At 41.0% G+C, this 18,518-nt stretch overlaps 1 protein-coding gene across 6 annotated transcripts in view; it reads left to right on the top strand.

Moving 5' to 3' along the window:
* The window catches only part of FOXP1 (forkhead box P1), a 379,251-nt gene that overhangs the window by 140,420 nt on the left and 220,313 nt on the right, over window positions 1–18,518 (top strand). For 5 of the 6 annotated variants that reach the window (XM_071756305.1, XM_071756320.1, XM_071756311.1 and 2 more), the window contains exon 3: window positions 18,056–18,121. The gene's annotated coding sequence lies outside the window, so the exon portion shown is untranslated. Of the gene's footprint in view, window positions 1–10,615; window positions 10,770–18,055; window positions 18,122–18,518 lie in introns of those variants that run through there. The other variant, XM_071756306.1, reaches the window with a different exon arrangement.

Here is an 18,518-nt window from a genome sequence, read left to right as displayed (position 1 = left end):
GGTAAATACAAGACAGAGGCCAAGCAAATGTTTGGTGTTCCGTGGTTGGACATGGGAGCAGCTTTTGTCCTGTGAGATGGTATTGATTAAAAAGAGAATACCCAAACAGCTTTACAGAGTGTCTCTGAAACCTGATGTCACACATTTTGCAAGCTTTATTTTATAGAGACTTTTTGTGATACTGTTCTTTATATAGAGGCTCTCTATTCTCTCTGTTTATAGAGATTTTTCTTATATTGTCTCCTGTCCTGGAAGAGGGAAGGACATCTTAAGTTTAGGTGGCTTAACGAAGAGGTGTAGTTGTTGCCCTCTTGGGAGGCTTATTTTAGTGGGGTTAAAATTGATGTTTTTGATCTGAGGAGTAAGATCTGCCCCAAGAATGTGTGACACATGGAATGGATGCTCTATAAAGCGTAGCCATGCCCTTCCCATCTTCCATTTCTTTCAGTTTTTGCCCTTTGCCTCCTAAGCCTGAAAATGGAAGAATTTCTGAGCAGTTGTTTCCTCAGTGTTTGTGGCATTAGCCACATTTCTCAAGGGCGTTTCACGAGCTCTTTCCACTCTAATGGGATTGCCCATTGAGTCCAGCTCCAGCACACTGGGGATCCATTTGCACAGATAGCTGATTAAGCTGAACCTTCCTCATCCGTAGGTAATCCCAAAATACGCAAATTGTCAGCGTGAGATTGGTTTTCTTACATTTTGGGGTTTATAATTAAATGCTTTGTAGTTGTCCTCCCCCTCCACCTCCCTCCTTGTTGGAGTCTTCAGCCATGCTGACTCCAGCTCTCACATTCCCTTTTTCTTTTTTTTATTTTTTTTTTCTTCTCTTGTCTAGATTGTCTTTACTTTCTTTTTCCTTTTCCCTGGAGGTAGTTTTATGCCTGACTTTTTCTCTGAGTACCACTTCAAAGCTTTGCATGACCTGGAGTAGGTTTTGCACGAAGAAAAATTGGTGAAAGAGAGCCGATGTAACTTTGGGGGGGAAAGGCACACATTTCCTCTCGACTGACTTCTGCTGTCCCCATTTTTTTTTTTTTTTTGGCAAAAGAGAGATTGGAGATGGGACGACTGAGTGGGCTCCATTTGCAAGTCAGATGATTAGGAGTTGGTGGGAGCACCCAGGAGCTGAGCAGCCCCGTGCACCACACGCCTGCACTGTTTTCCTTCCATGCTCTTCAGGTGGAAGATGCTCCTCTTGTGTGTTGGAAGAAGAAGATCCAATTTCCATTTTGCTTTGCAGCAGCAGACTAGTACGTTAGTCTGTGTTCTCTGGCTAGACTTATTCTGGCTAATGTTTGCCAGAATCTTCTATTACATATTAAAATAAGATCTTATGAGTGGGTTTTGTTTTTGTGCGTGTTTCAAAAAACTAGGCCAGCCCTAACAAGCACATTTTCATGTTTTTGTTTTTGCATTTTGTCATTTTACATATTGAAAAAGGGAATGTAAAAGAAAAAAGAAAAAAAAAAAAGCTGTCTAACATCAAAAAGAACTAAAGCTTTGCATTTATTCTGCATAAATGTTAAAGCCTGACTGATAGTTGGTATATAGAGACTTAATCTTTTATGGTGTTTCCTTTCCCTACCAAAAGATCACAGATACTATGATAAAAAATAATGTCCTTTTAGTAAATGCTTTTCTTTTCTGGACTTGGCCTGAAGAGAGTTATGCAGTGATTTTCTTACTAATAAATGTGGCAAGATTTCGGCACAAATAACAGGCAGGCATTAATTTGTTGGGGCAAGATTTTCTAAGAGAAAATGCAGAGCATTTCTCCCTCCTTAAATCCAGCTATTTCAATATCATAAACTTTTTATTTTAACCATCAAGACAGTAGGCCTGTTTGAAGAATCCAGCTTAAAAAAATGTCTTTGTAAATTGAGATTTTAGGACTACCTATTTGGAGGACGTTCCGTATGATAAATGACCCTTATGAGGAAAAAAAAAAAAGTAATTTTGCATGTCTGCTTCCTAGGATGTGTGATAATAATAAATGAACATTTTATATATCATTATATATATATCATGGCAGAACAAAAATCAGAGGATCTATTATTCATTATTCCTGTTACTTTATATATACGCAAATACAAAGAGTGGAGAGATCTTCCAGGTCGTTAGAAAACAGAGGTGCCTTTAATTGTATTCATTTGAACACGAATACCTTAATGCTGAGATTTAAGTACTGTTACTATTAAAAATTAAACTGGAGGGGCAGTGTGCAGCTCATATGCCCTCGTGTAAGTTGTCAGGTGCAGTGTTTGCATACTTAGCCTTGCCATTCCAACACTGGGATGGATGTTGGGGATTAAATCTGGCTTTCCAGGGGGGAACACTTTTTACATCCCTTCCCCAGGTTAATTTCTGGCAGTAGGATTGCTTTTCACGGGTGCATTTGCACCACCCGAGCCAAAGTTGCACTGCTGAAAATCAGAGGCTGCCAAGGGGGAACTTGTTTGCTGTCCTGAAGTCCTCTTGTTCCTCTCCCCATCCTCCCCCCCCCCCAGGCGTGTCCACGGTTATTTTGCAATATGCAACCCCCTCCGAGCACTGCCTGCGGAACTGGAGTGGCTCTGGCATGTAGATTTCCCAGTGGGAGAACTTGTGTGGATGGTAATTTTAATGAGACCTGATTTAAGCAGTAGAATAGATCCATAAAACTAATACAAGCAGACTTTCAAGAGCTCCACGATTTGTCAGGGCAGGGAATTTTAGAGGTGCATCCATTGGCTTGGTAAAGAATGTTATCATCTCGAAAATGTAACCTGTATTAATTCAGGTTGTTTCTATGCAGAGTACTAGGGAGAACTTCTCGAATCCAGGCCAGGCCAAATTTAGACTTATTTATTTTTGAGGCTCAGCTTTCGTCCAGAGATCATGCTGGAACCACAGGACCTGAAAGCTGTGCTCTATATGAATGAATGCAAAGTCTGTACGAGTGCTCACAGCTGTGAGCCTAAGCTGTGACAAACCCTTAGCTTTGCTTTTTTTCCCCTTCATTTAAGGCCACTGCTTGGTCCATACATATTTCAGCCTCTCCCACGTCGTCCCACTTAGTTATATATGGCAGTAACATGGTTTTCTCCTGTCCTGAGGACTCAGGAGTTACACCCAGCCCAGAACCCAAAACCCTCTTGAAGTGATGCATTTGTCTGTGGTTTTTATTTTGCATCCTGGTGCTCAGGGGTGTCTCTTGCTGTTGTTGGAAATTGTGGAGTTCTGCTTGGCATTATTAAACTGTTTTCTTTCCCTCGCTCTCCTCCACAGCCCCTTCCCTCTGTCCTGTTTGGGTTGGTTTTCCTTTATTTTCCCAACCAGCTTTTTTCACTGCAGCCATCTCGAAGGGCAGTGAGAAAGAGAGAGAGGGTGGGGGGGAAACTCAGGGCAGGAGCTTGGGGTGGGAATGGGAAGCACTGGAGCAACCCCCTGACTGCCCAAATGCAGGAGGCTGGGGGTGGCTTCTGCCCAAGCCAGGAGCAGTGGTGACATGCATTTCAAGAGGGAAAAAGTTTATTTGCTTTTTCTCACAGGATATGCTAAGTGATTTTGCAGTTTGAGTGTAGTGGCATTATTGCACTTAGCTCTGCATTTATTAAATAAATTTGTTCTCCAACTCAAGTGTTAAGTGTGTATTATGAAACCTCAGAGCCAATCTCAGCGGTTGCAGTGTGCAAATATTTTTAAAATTATGTAATTAAACAGGGTTTGGGCTGCAATGTCCACTGAAGTGATTTATTAATTGAATGGTTTGATTAAATTTAATGGTATTTTAGTTTATACAGAAAGGCTTGGTATCTGCTTCACAGATAGGGGCATCTTGTGGGGCTGTCAGTGATGGTTCAGAGGTCCTTAGGAGGAATCTTTAGCACCCAATTAAATATTAACCAAGAAGATGTGACTTGTTCTTTCTCTGTCCCTGAAACTGTGTTTTGACATCCAAGGCTGGTGATAAAAATTTGCCCGGCAGAATCCCTTGCAATGCACTCTATTTATCACTAGATTATTTCTAAATTAATAATGCTAAAAATCTTTACATTGTAATTGTTCTGGGACTCAGTGCTGTATGATGTGGGTAAATAAAAAAATACCCTTTTAATTTCACATTAACTGTATCCAGCCACTGTTGCAGCCAAACTGTACCTGTTTCAGCAGAATGTCACTTTAAGGTATTGTGGTTACTGAGCAGCAGCTGTGATTGAAAAGTATGTAAACTAATCTTTAGTTGCTCGTGTCATTTTTATATTCTTATGTCAGAACACAAGAAGTCTGCTTTAAATTTGTCTTTCACTGTGTATTAATTTTCAAGTCTAATTTTTCTTGGGTTAAAGCATATACTGCATTCTCTACTACACATTACCATTCAGTGCCAAAGTAAATGGCTACTTGTGAAAAAGTACAAAATTAGTTCCTGCTTGATTACTGTAAAATGCATATTTATTTTCATAGGGAGAGTTTTTATTACCAGTGCATAAAGTACAATTATCCTGCATGGTATCGGTGACTTAGAAGACGAAGTAATCAAGCACCATGTATTTATTTCTGTGAAGAGTGGTAAGTTTTAGAGCTGTGTGTTGCTTTCCCAAGAACAAGAAGAAAGGTACAAGGTTTTTATTTTTTTTATTTTTATTTTTTTTTTATCCTCCTAGGTTTGCACTCTGCGTTATTCCTGCTCTTTTAAATGCAGACCATTTAAAATTAAATCCTTGGTTAATATGTCTGCATAAGAACGTCTTTGTCTCTTGATGCCCAACCATTGAAAATTAAATGTGGTTGTGGATAAGTATTTATTCATACCATACCTCACACCTGATCTTGTGTCAGTATGACATCATCTTTGCCACAGAGATTTCTGGTGGTTTAAAAACGTTCCGTTGTGAAATAAGTGGGAGAGGTAGAAAAGGAGCAAGGAAGGCAACAAAAATAAACTACTGGTGGGATTTGATGTTTTGCCAATTAAAAAGAAAATGTAAAAAAAAATTGTATTCTGAGGTCCACGTGCTGCCTTTGATCCCTACACAGGGCTTCCATTTGTGCCAGTGGCTGCTCAGCCTGCAGAGGGGGAAGGCTGTATATGACTTAATTTATATGTTGTGGGAAGTAGATTTTCCTAGCATGTGGTCTAGCTTACTTGAAGAATCTGAAATGCGTTATAAATGTAAATGCTGTGTTTGAGTAAATCTTCATTATGTTTTGGTGGTTTCCAAAAATGCGCAGGATTTGACCTTAAAGTGTTATTTCAAGGTGGTATGATGTACGAGCTAGACTTTGTAGTCTTCTAAATTAAATCTTTGAACATGTTATTATTGTATTTTGGCATCGGCGAGATGTAGTTCTCAGCTATTTTCTGTCGCAGCCTTCATTTTTCTAACAAAAGTAACGAGACAGGGCCAGATTCTTCTGCAAGAGGTTGTGTGAGGGATGGGGATTACCCTGCATTTTGGTGTAAGCAGGGATGGCTCTGCCCTTGGCATCCGAGTCCAAGGTTGCAACAACTCCTCGTCCACATCCAGGTGGATCTGGAGCTCCTGCAGAGATCTGGGCACCACCCACCACAGCTCCCCGTGCCCACTGTAGAGCCCCTTGTAGGATGTGGTGAAGGGTTTAGGGTTTGGATCCAAATCTGGTTCCTATATAAAAAGGGGTTGTGTTTCTGTTTGGAAAATATGAGCCTCTTTTCCAAAGGCCAGGTGTGGGTTAGCTCTCTAAACCATTCGCCCGTTTCTGTGTTTGTGGGAGACTTGTTTTCAATCCTTACAAAGAGGCTGCAGAAGTCAAGCCAAATCAAAAAAATGGATTAAAAAAAAAAATAATTAAAAAAAAAGAAATAATTAACAAAGTGTTTGCCATCTCAGGCTGGTAGCCTGGGTGAAAGACCAGACAGAACTACTCTGTAGATGCTTATTTCCAAAGAAAATAGCTGCAAAAACATTTCCACCTATGCCATGAGTGCTCAGGGCTTGTATTTCTCCTTCCCAGCCATAATAACTTCATGCTACAGCAGGGCACCAAGTTCTGCCAGCCATGGGGCACCATCCAGCCCGTGGTGTGAGCATCCCCCCAGGCAGCAACGAGGCAGGGGAGTGTGCGGGCAGGCAGGCAGGGCCCTGGGGAGAGGCAGGGCTGGGGCTGGGGTATGTTGTTGGAGAAAAGTTGATGAAGAAGAGCTCTGAGTCAGCACCCAGAGCCATGGCTGTCAGTCGCCAGAGAGAGAGAGAGAGAGAGAGACAGCCTTTGAAGTGTTGTTTTTGGTACCGGTTTCACGCCGCGCGCTCGGGGTATGAATCACGATGGTTCTGTGGGTGATTTTTCCCTCAAGAACACTGCCAACCCCAAACAATTGTGGGGCTATCCTTTTGGTCATTTCATATGGCTGGCTGGCTGGCCATCCCAAGGTGGTCTTCAAGCTTGGGCTTGGAGTGGGAAGGGAATGCATCCGTGCAGCCAACAGACCTCAGAGGCTCCATAAGCCTTATTTTCCTTCTCTTTTCACGAGTGGGTTGGCTCCTGATGGGGTCAGCATGAAATAATTGGTGCAAATATTGAAAATCCTGGTTGGAAAAGACACCTAGGATGCCCTTCTGTAATTCCTTCCCTGCATCCCAAGTCGGGCAATGCTTGGAAACGCAGCCAGCCTCGAGTTCCAAGCGGATTGCTTACCCCTGGTTCTTGAACAGATAATTTTGCTGGCACATTATTATTCACCCTCTGCTATTTTCACCCCGTGACACAAAACTAGAAAGAAGAGATTGAAATTTTGACCGGTACGTTATCCTGATACCTGAGCTGCCATGTTGCTATGAGAGTATCTTTACCACAAGGACTTTCTTGGTGGTTTTAGAGATCCCAGTGTGAATAAGGAGAAAAAAAAGCAGAACTAATAGCTCAAGAAGCAAAAATATTTTTTTTTTTTCTTAAAGAAATTGATTAACATGCAGATATGTACTGTATGCATATTAAATATCATTTCAAAATGTGATGGGCAGGAAGCATAAGTGATGCCATTTGGTTTCATGGCATCAGTGTGGGTTGATTAAGGGGGTGGGGATAAATTTTGGGGATTATTGATATAGCATGAGTAGAGCCAGATGGTTGTATTACACATCTTTTGTGTTCTTGTTTGCTTCTTTAAAGCAGTTGCAGAATTTTGCCCTGGGCAAAATTTACTCTTTGCTTGTTATGTTCCCCTGTGAATTTACTTTGGACAAACTACTTCACAAAGAGGGGAAATGCTGTGCTTTGTGCCCACAAACTCATCTCTTCCCTTTTCACTTGTGAAGCCAACACTCTTCTACTTACGAAATATTTTGTAACTTCTGAAATTAATTAGCAGTGGGTCCAAATTCAGTGAGTGTTGAGTATTGCTACCCCTCTCTATGTGATGTAAATCTACAGAGTATGTAATTTTTAAATTTTTCCTTGCAGTGTTTTGGAGAAAAAACTGTGGAAATGGCAACCAGTTTATTTTAATGTGCAACGTTTGTAGTATTCTTCCATTAAAGAAATATTGTCTTAAAGAGTAATGAGCTAATTTTTCCATTCCTTTTTTAAAGTTTTGAGATTGTGGAATACCTGATTCATGTGATCAAAAATACACACTTTGTGGTGTTTAAGTTGAGTGGGAGAAGGTTGTGCTGGGTAGGTGGTTCTTCACTGGGTGTTTGACATTTGTTGGAACCACCAAAATTTTACATGCATTTGTTAGTTCCCTTTGAAAGCCCATTTTTATTTGCCCTAAACTGAGGAGGATTTGTGAAGGCTTTGTAAGAAGGAATGCTTGGCTTCTTTGTGCCTCACACCATTTTCCACGGGTGTAACTCCATTGACTCAGCTGAGTTTACTCCTGGTTTACAACACTGGAGGCCTCTCCAGCAATTACAGTGGAAGCATTTGTGCTTTTAAATATGTTTTGTCTGGTTTTATCCTAATGGGATCTGCTTGTAGAAGAACAAGTGGGCTCACCTTGCTTGTGGTGCTGAGATTTTTATTGGGGACCCATGAATGCAGCCACTGACCCGGTGTCCAGACTCCTGCATCCCCCCTCTGGGCAAAGCTGAACCCCCATGTTTTGCCCAGGCTGTGAGGAGCAGCTTCCAGCCCTTTTTTTGGAAGCAGCACTTGCTATGAAAACAGGCACTGGGCATCTCTGACCCTATTGAAATCTCTGACTAGTTTAGTCACAAGTCTGAGGCTGAAGCAACTTGCTCTTTATAATGTTGCCATTGTGCTCATCCTATCTGATCAGTTCTTGAAATGTTTTAGTAAGTCTATCTTACAACATTATAAGAAGATAATCAGCTGCCTTAGAAGGTCCCCATCTGGAGTATAGAGTTCTTTTACTGAAAGATGTTTTGCCTTTCTGAGATAGCTCTCGCATTTCATCATCTGTTGTGCAGAGATGAAGTGCATATGAAAAGTCAGTGACTCTGAATCCATCTGTTGTTATTATTTTCCACTGATAATTGGCTTGAACAATGAAATGTCTGTGTCTGTAGCCTTTGAAACTGTACACCCTGTTTATTTTCTGGAGGTCTTGCTCCGCTCTCACCCCCCTCTTTTTTTTTTCCTTTTTTCCCTTAATTTTGTTTTTTTTGTTTCATTTTTCTCTCAAGCTCATAACTAGTGGAGCTTGCATGAAGATGACATCTTTGACTCTGTGCATGAGTATGTGTCATTCAGCATCTAAAGCTTGCCTGCCAATTTTTCCAGGGTCCTGTGTCTGTTGTGTGTGAGTACAGAGTAGTCTTAGTGATAGGAAGGCTGTGGCAGATCCAGAGTTCACAGATATCTTACCTGAAATGTAGTATTTATTTCACTTTCTCTATTAAAATATTAATTTAGAGCCTAGTATGTAATAACTATGGAATTAGATACTACCTGTAATTGTATAATATATTCAGTTGCATCCAGTTTTCAACATTCAGGGTATTAATATTGGATTCCACTAACAGCAGTTCCATTAGCTTGCTCAACCAGTATGAGATATATATGAGCAGGGAGGCATAACTACCAGCCAGAACTGCCAAAACAGTCATTAGAAGCTCCATTGGGATGGACAAAGGCTTTTACACACTGATATACTGATTAAATTTTGTTCTATGGTTTATTTTCATCGAGGCTAGATCACTATCATCTGTGTGAACTGTATATCTGACACCTTATTGGGAAGGTCATTTCTGTGCAAAAATAAAGAATGATACAGGGGCTCTAAAATTTCTTGCAGAATTCTTTTAGGGGGGATTTTTATCTGGTTAGGCTTGGCTAGCTCCTGTTAGCCATTGTATTGTGTTTTAACATGGTGATTTTTATCCAAGGGAAAGTAAGCACTCCCTCTATGCCACGGGAGTGCTCAGTGGATCTGAATATGCTTGATCCGCTTTAAAACCCTGAGTTCTATCCAGTGTCCTTTGAAATAATCTGTGGCACATGCTTGAGAATCCAGGAAATGTGTTGCATCTTTTAAAGCCTGAATCTTCTTGTGTAAGTGCTCTTTTAGAATGAAATTTTGGTCCCGGACGCAGTCGTGTCGTCTGCGTTCCACTGTAGTCTGGAGCACGAGAGAGTAAGGCAGAGGACTATAATCTTATTTGTGTTTCAATGACAATCATTTAATACTGCAAGTTATTAAAAAATAATTAAATTACTAAAACCAACATGTAGCTAGGACTTACAATGAGAGGTCAATGTGATTTGATTCCTTAAGTTAGGAAGGGACACTGGTGAATTCCAATTGCTTTAAGATTGTGCTGCTTCATTCTATTTCTGGAATGAAAGGATAAACGAGACTGAAAAATAATTTATTTCTCTAGAAGCAAGAGTAAATCACAGTATATAATTATGTATATTTGATTATAATAATAAATGCTTAGAGGTGCTTGGTGGTTATCACAGTCTCTAATTTAGTTGCTTTTTTGAAGTAAATATAGTTTGGAGAGGTTGGTTTGTGAGAGTAATATTTTGAAAATACTGTTTTGAAGGGAAACTTGAGGAATTTCTTTCTTTTCTCCACACAAACTAGTAAATAGGTGTACGTTATGCAGTGATTCCTTTCAACTAAAATAGCTCTGTGTGTGAAATGTCTTTTCTATGGTAAACAAAACAGGGGCAGCACAAGCAAATTCAGATTTAATCTGTCAGTGAAACCGAAAGCCTCTGTATTAATTTTAAAACCTCATTAAGAAAAGACCGATCCAGGAACGTACTGGGATTCAGGAGAGTTAATGAAAATGAATTTTACAGGTGGTGCTTGGTAGTGTTTCTTCTGCTCTGGCTGAATGTGTGGCTGAGCCAAAGCGGGCAGAGCCCACGATTCAGATCTTTGCCAGAGCAATGCTCAGATTAGAAATGAGTGTTTGGCTTCGAGTTGTTGGTGCTGTTGTTATTTACTATTAAGAGGAGCAAAGCGTTTAGTGCTGTGATTGGATTTTGATTTTTGTAGCTCCTATCCCCTTAAACAAGCTGTGGAGCTTGTCAGAGATCAGGACAGGTAGAATGCACAGCAGGCGTCTGATTTGAGCCAGTTACTCATTTGCTGAGTGTTTGTGTTTATGCAAAGGGGCCTCTTCCTGCATATTTAATCTAGAGTAAGGCAGTGGCTTTTGTTGTGTTTAGACCACATACCTTCAGTCCTTCCTTACACTGCAGCCAGTGTTGAAGCACAGAAAGGCTGGATAGTCAAAAGTGCTTTAGTGTTTTTTCAAACTCTCAACTTTCTGCACTTGGTTGGGAATCACTGTACAGCTGTAAGCCTTTTTCTTCCTCATTCATGGGTAAGTTTGCACTCCGGCAGAATAAGATACTTTTGTTTCTCTTCCATTTTAGAAACGCACAAAAATGTTGGTTTGTTTTTAATTGTCCAAACCTCTCCTTAAGTGTAAACCTTGTCCGCCGAGGGAGTTTGTTGCAGGGGAATTAGATGACGAATACAGGTGTTTCTGGAATATATTTCTGAATAAAGTGCTAACTACCGTATTGCAATAGGCAGGTATTTGTGGGGAGGGAGAAGGGAGGGGGGGGGGGAATGAGTTCGGTGTTATTATTCTTTGTACTAACAAATCCTGTTTTGTAACTATCCTGAAGATAATGCTTCCATTGTTAGCGAAAAGCTTTCAAACGGTGTGCAACGCAGAACTGCAAAAGCAGCAGCAAAAAAAAAAAAAAAAAAAAAAAAAAAAAAAAAGGAGGAGAGGAAAAAAAAAAAAAAGGGAAGGGGGGGGAGGAAGAAGAAAACCCCAACCCTCTGGTCTTTATTGTTTCCTTCGCAAGGGTCCTCACTCAAATGTCTGCGCTGTAATAGGAAGGTTTTTCTTATGTGGAAATTGAATCGTCTCTTCATTGATATTAATAGCACACTAGAGATGTTAGCCATGATGCGGAGTACCAGAACTGTAGAGTGGGAAACCTGATATTGCAGGAGGGGGGGGGAAAAAAAAAAATGACAGTCCTATTGCTCCTCGGTGTGGGAGACATCCCTCCCTGAGAGCAGAGTTTGCATAATGGCATCCCGGCTTAACTATTGACTTCTAGGTATTTTAATTCTCGGGTTCTTTTCTTTTAGTGCAGGGATAATTACTGCCGCTCGCTCTGGCGCTTATTAACCGCGCAGCTCGGTGGCTGCTTCAGGATGGACGAAATTTAGTTTTAAAAACGACTTTGGAGAAAAAGCGTGTGGTGTGCCGGTATAATGGATCTGCTGGCTGTGTGGTGTACTCTCTACTAGGAGAATGTCCGGGTCCGAGGAGAGGGAATCGGTATCAAAAATTAAAGGCAAGATGACAAAGGGCACGTCTTCAAAGCAGACGGCTGTAGTGCAGGCAGCGCTTGGAGAAATGTGGAAAATGTGCAGCGAGGCCAGAAGTAGTAGTTTTGGTTACCAATTAACTATTTCCTTCGTTTGAGTAACTCCTCTCAAACAGAAGAGTGTGCTGTTCCACCACATGTTGGAAAGTGTGAGAATCTGAATAAAATTTCATCAACCTTATTAAAATATGTAGGGACTTTGGTCTTCTTGGGTACAAATCAGCCTACAGACTCGGAGGCATTTATTAACAATAAGGCTGCCGAGGGTTTTTAATAACAAAATTACAAATACCATATCTAATTGTAAGTGTATTACTTTTATGCACCAGTTAAAAAAAAAAAAACTTTTTATGAGGAAAAGTACCTCAGTCAAAGCACCTTGTGTGATTAGTGCTATTGTATTCTTAAATTTTGATTGATAGAGATAATAGTTTTCACTTAAAAATACAGACAGGTACTTTAACTTTCCATGACAATAGCTATTTGCATTTCTTTTATCTTTTTGTTTAACATTTGTGGGGGTTGGGACGGATTTGATTATTAACTCTTATTGCACACCGAGGTAAATGCTAAAACAAAGCTTTTGTTAAAGCTTCAAAGGTAAAACAGCAAATATTGTTTTTAGGCTTCAATATTTAAAGGCTGTTAAAGGATACCTCGAAAATATTTTCACATGACCATGACCAAGGGTATCGCTTGCCTGTCAGGTAAGGAGGGGAGAGCGGGGCCGACGGCGCTTCCCGCCCGGAGGGGCAGCGGAGCGGCCACGGGCGGCTCCTGGGGTGCCCTGAGGAAGGGGAGGGGGGGAAGGTGGAGATCGTGGGGCCGCCTAAGGGGGTCATGGGACAGCCTGAGGGAAGAATTAGGGTGGCCCCAGGGGGAATTTAAGGGGGCTGGAACGTCCTGAGGGCCGCGGGCTTGCGGGAGCTGTCAGGGCCGCCTGCAGTGCCCAGGTGACGGCGAGGTGTGCGTGTGGAAATTGGTATTTCCCGATGGTGGGAGAAGTCTCAGCTTTTCCCGAGGACCTGGCAGTGCCAGGCAGCCGTCTAGGAGCTCTGTTTGGAGTTGTGGAAAGTAACGGGTCCGGTGCTGGTTCTGCTAGCGAGTAATCCTGGCAGCCCTGCAGCCAGCGGATGCTCCAGGCTGGCCGGGGAAGGGATCTTCCTCTGGTTGCTTTTGGTTAAGGCGAGGTCAGGTTTCGAGTGGAGTGTTAGGAGGCAGCCATAAAATGGTTAAGGCTGGCACCGAGAGTTATTTTAAGAAACGGGGAAGATCTGGCGAGTATAAAACAGGCGGCAGCGTTTGATCTGCTGGCTCTCGGCGTCAGGGAGATGGCCTCTCATCATTTGATGGGGCATTTGACAGGTTTGATACTTTCTGGGAACGTGTGTTATGGGCTTCACGTCTGATGAATTCAATGAGGGCCAGCTCTGTTATGCAAAGTAATTCGTGTGAGGCAAATAAGCAATCCATCATTAAAAGATGCAAGACATAACAGTCGCGGTTCAAATTCGGTATTGGAAGCGAGCTGTTCTTAACTTGTCTATTAACTGGCCCCATATTTCCTACACGAGCTATTAAAAAGCGGAGGAGGAATGGATTGTGATTAGTTTTGTAGCATTGGCTTCCACCGAGTGATTCTTTTCCAAGGTTATGGTGGACTTCAAAGGTAATATTATTTTGAAAGAGAAGATGTGCTGTGCGTAGCTTTGTCCTCGTGCTGCTATTTATTTTGATTTTATTTCTGTTCAGAATAACTAATAAGCACCGGCCCGAGATTCTGAACAGCCTGCTAATGACTGAAAATGAAAAAATCCAGGATGATTTGCTCCCTCCTTCCACCCAGAAGCAGCGAGGGAACGAGCATTAACATCCCTGTGTTCTGGCCTGTACCAAATCCTTTTCCCCCTCTTCGGAGTGAGGTGGAAGAAGTGCACTTAAGTCTCTCCCAGTTTTAGTGTTCACCTGCATTTCACTTGCTGAGGAGGTGATAATGACTCCTGGTAGAGGAAATCTTCTGTACCCAGCCTCCTGAGATTCCGTATACGCTGCACAATAAAAAGCAGCCCCCTTGACAATGTTCAGAAAAAATATTCTCCCTCACATTATTTAAAATATCTACTGTCATGTGTTTGCTTAGGTTGCTGGATAACTCTCTAAAAAAATAATAGGAACAACGAAACTCTTGACCATCCAGAAAGCAATTCTACACGTGTTGGTGCAAATAATTGAAAAGAGTGCACTGGGTGAGAAAAGTAACCTGGGTGCAGGATTGTGCCCATCAGCCTGCCTGGTACCAGATGTTTCTCGTAGCAATCACGAGAGACCCTGTATTTTCAGGACTGGCAAAATAGCAAATGAAAAAAAATGTGTTTTGTTTTTTTTTCCTCTTAAAAATGTACAGGAAATCTACAGTTGACAAAAACAGTGACTGCAGGTGTTGCTGCACAGGACAAGAAAATAATAATTATGAGACATTTTTCGTATTTCAGCCTGTGTGCAGCTGAATCTGGCTCGGGGAGTTTTTGAGCGAAAGAAGCAGCTATATTAGGTGTTTATGGTTCACTTTATTTAGAATAAATTACTGCACAGAGGTACTTACTTGGATGATCAAGTTTTGAAATTTTAAAGCTTTCAGGAAGCCTTGTAGTAAATATTTTAATTAGACACAATAAATATATTTCAGCTGGTCTTGTATAAGAAAAAATGAAGGAAAATCAAATTTCAGAAACAATTTTTTGTTGTGCCATTGGATGTGGGTTTTTTTTCTCTCTTTATTTTAATTTTTTTTTTAAAAAGTGCTTTCTAGGTAGTAAAGGGGAGATTCCCCTGCTACTTTAGGTTTCCAATAATGAATTGTAGCTTTCTCAAGGTTGGGACACTGGCAAAAAGATGTAGATGAGTAATTCAAAGCAGGGGGGCAGCTGAACTGGTGTTCTACTTTCCTGTGTAAAATTACTCACCAGCCAGTTTGTGTGGGATGAAGGGCTTTGTTAATCTATTTTTGGCTATACCCAAGGCTCTTCTCATTTAGGTATTAGTAAAAATGTCACTGGTTTAGGTAGACATTCATTCTGCAGTGCTCTCTGTTTCTGCAGGTTCTTTTTAATGGTTAAATTGGGTTTTGCACTTGGTGTTGGGGCTGACATGATGTCCCTGCCCTGAGGGAGGAAACCACTGAATTGAAATAGACCTTGTGGGATCAAGTGAGTTATAAGGTCCTGGGATCAAATGGGTTGCAAGTTCTGACCCAACAGGAGGTACAATGGCAAAACTTCTGATGGTCTTGCCTGGTGCCTTGGTACCAGGTAAATAGGTGGGATCTGATCCAGGGCAATAGGTCTGTTAAAATCAACTGGAAAAATTATGGCAGTGGCTTGGGTCATGCCCTTTATAGGATTGGCATCAGTTGAGTTTGCAAAACCCTTCCAGAAACAGTTGTTTTGGAAAGTATCTTCATATTCAAGGGTTTCAAAGTGCATTTTCTCATCTTGCTGGTGGGTAAACTGAGGCACTGGGTGAATAACCCAAACGTTTTCAGGAATAACCAGATAAAATTTGAGCAGGACATGTAGTTTTGCACAGACCATGTGCAAAACCTGTGGGATGCCAGTTGAGCCAGGGAGGTGGCATCGTGTGAGCTTGGAGACCTTCCCTCCACTCACAAAACAGCAGGACCACTGCTGCTCACTCAGTGGATTTTTGTTTGTGGTTTGGTTTTCTATTTTAATCATTTCTTTGAGGGGAAAATGTGAGTGGAGTGAAGTGCCTTGCCTTGGTAGGATGGGATTTTTTTTTCCATTGTTTGCTCCACATACACACTTTAAGCGTTGATGGTACTTTGTGTTTATCTTAAAGACAGCATGATGGAAGGAATGTGTGTTGCCTAAATCAGTTTGCTCACCCATATAAACATTTTCAGGAGGAAAGTCTGTATTTGTGTTTCCACATTTTGAGATACTCCATTTTTTTTTTACTATTAATGAGAAATTTTCACAGGTGGGAACAGCTGTCTGTGCTGCTCATTTTGGCTTCAGTGGTACATTATCCAAATTTTTTGAAAGTCAGGTAGTACATAGCAAGACTTAGATAATGAAAGGAGCCTGGATGGCAATTGGAGTAATTGGTGAGAAGAGCTGGAATCCTCCTCAGCCTTTTGAATAATTTGTCCTCCTTAGGGCCTCACTGCTTCACACTGGAGAACTCTGGGTCAGTGTTCCTGAGTTTCCTTGGAGTATGTTCAGTTTATATATGACAAAAAGATGTTACCTGCTTTTCAGAGCACTGCCAAGAGGGATGCTGTATGTGTGTTTTATGCAAAGCTGTAATTTCAGCAGCTTCCTCAAAAAGTACATTTTAAGATGGTTCATTTGCTATCGTGAAGACTCTCAGGGTAGAAGTGAAGTCTGCTTGCAAGCCACTGCCAAAATAAGGATCTGACTGCCAAATAGCCAGAAAATTTATAAAACAGATAAATATGAAGAGGGGTTTAAAGTGTCAAATCCAAGATAACCCCTGCAGCACAGCAGGATAAAAGCCTTTATTGTTGCTAATCTAAGAGCAAATCGGATGTCAAAGGTCAGGTATTTTACATAAAAGATGTATTGTCTTACATACTCTCAGGAAGGTGAGACCTGACCTATTAAGATGGAGTAGTGTTATGTCCTTTGCAGTGCAGAATCCAGAATGTCTTACACACATACCCCAGCAGAACACAGACACTTTCTTATGTAGCAAACATGTCCAAATTTTGGCCCCTCATCTTCTAGTGCTGCCTGTGAAAAGCTTCTCACTCAAAACATTACAAATGAAGTAAAAATAAAATAAGATGCCAGGGAGCATCAGCTAAAACCAATATTAATTTCATTTCATCTCAAGGTAATTTTTTTTTTTTCCTGGCTAAAATTAATTAAAATTAATTTCAATGGTAAAGAAGTAATGCCTCATTCTTCTTGTGAAAACATTTTTCCCTTCCAAAATAAATGGCAAACGAGTACGTTTCCTTTTGAAAGAACTTAATGAAGATTCTAATTTTTCCCAGAGATTGGTATTTTACTGCTTCACCTACTGATGTGTAAATAGTGTAGCTTCCCATTTGGTGAGTTTCACGAACACCCCCAAAACTACACATTCCTGTGTGAATTTGGTGAAATGGAGTTTCACGTAGCTCTGTCTTACACATCCCCATGTCACTGACTTTCCGTTTCATATGATGTTATCTGTGTCACCAAATTATTGCATATTTCTCTCTGCCTTTATTACATATTATCCTGCACCTCTGCAGCAGAAGATCAACATTTCAGTGAGATTATATTATAATTTCAGTCTACTAGGTATTTGGTCAATTGATGTAGAATTAATTCTGAATGCTGTTAGTGGTTTGAGTTAGTAACTTGATCTAAATTAATAAACAAATGTTTTTCTTTTCTCTTGTACCATATGTTGATCCCAATTACATGAACAGAAAGTGGCAGATTGTCATGTTTCTTAAAAGATTACATACTCTTTTGCATAAGAGAGAGTACACAAGATACAGTAATATACAGGGTAAAAAAAACCCCTACACGTGCTGTTTTCTCCCTCCTACTTTTTATAAAGATGCACTTTAATTATTTCTCTTTTTAATACCCACTGCTCTTACCACCTTGGCTTACTTGATGTGCTCCTGGTAATGCTTAAAGAGACAATATCCCAAGACAGTAAACAACTTTTTGAATTAGGAAGATGCAGCTAGTGTTAAAATCTCATCTAAGACTGTGTCTCTAAGGAAAAGGATGAGAAAAAAGGAAAGATTGAGAAGCTAAAATAGCAGTGGTTACAAATGGTCTTAAAATGCCTGAAGTAAGGAGAACCCATTCAGACAATAGTCAGATTTCTGAAACAAAGGACTGAACTCATCTATTATTCAAACTGAAAATAGATTGATAGACATCAAGATTAAGAAAGTTTATGCTAGAGAACAAAGATGTTTCATCTCCATGGGTTGTGTTCTTTTATTTTTATTTTTTTTTTCTCAAGGAGCAAGTTGTTGGTGCTGAACTGAAGAGCCTCACCCTGGCTGGTGCTGATAAGCACCAGTCCTGTGACTTGGTTGTTTTTATTAACTCTCTCTGAAAGTCATTTGCCATTAAACACGATTAATTTGTTGCTTTATTTATGTTTGTACTTGCAAAGGTGGTGCCAATGAAAATGCTTTGGGTGGTGGTGGTGCTGACACTGCCCCAGCACTCACGTGTGTCACCTTCTTTCTCTGCAGGGTAAGAAGAGTGACCTTCTTGGGTGGCTGTAGCTGAAGATTGCTTTACAGGAGCAACTGGAGAAGGTAAATACAAATTCTGGTTTGCACACAGTTTCTGAACCAGGTCTGAAGGTTGGGGGCTGATCCTGCAAACCCCAGGAGGAAGCTTTGGTTGCGCAAGTGAAGGCTCCTCTGGCAGATTTCAGCATTGGTTTTGGAGTCACTGCTGTGCTTTAAACCCATTTTTCCTGGGAAGGTAATGGTTGAAGTGCTCAGTTGCATTTTAGGCCACAAAGATGCATTTTTAGGCTTTCAGCCATGATCTGAGAAGGCCTTTTGGTGACCCTACAGAGCCTGTGTGTGTATGGGAAGACCCTGCTCTGCCTGGGCTTGGTGGCCACATGGCCAAGTCCATGTCTCAGCATCTATGGATGCTGGGCTGGGAGCTGCTGTGGCACAGGTCTGGAGCAGCATCCCTTTG

The sequence above is a fragment of the Heliangelus exortis genome, chromosome 12, assembly GCF_036169615.1.
Source record: "Heliangelus exortis chromosome 12, bHelExo1.hap1, whole genome shotgun sequence".
In the NCBI taxonomy this organism is placed as follows: Eukaryota; Metazoa; Chordata; class Aves; order Apodiformes; family Trochilidae; genus Heliangelus; species Heliangelus exortis.
This window is presented reverse-complemented; position numbering and strand designations above follow the sequence as displayed.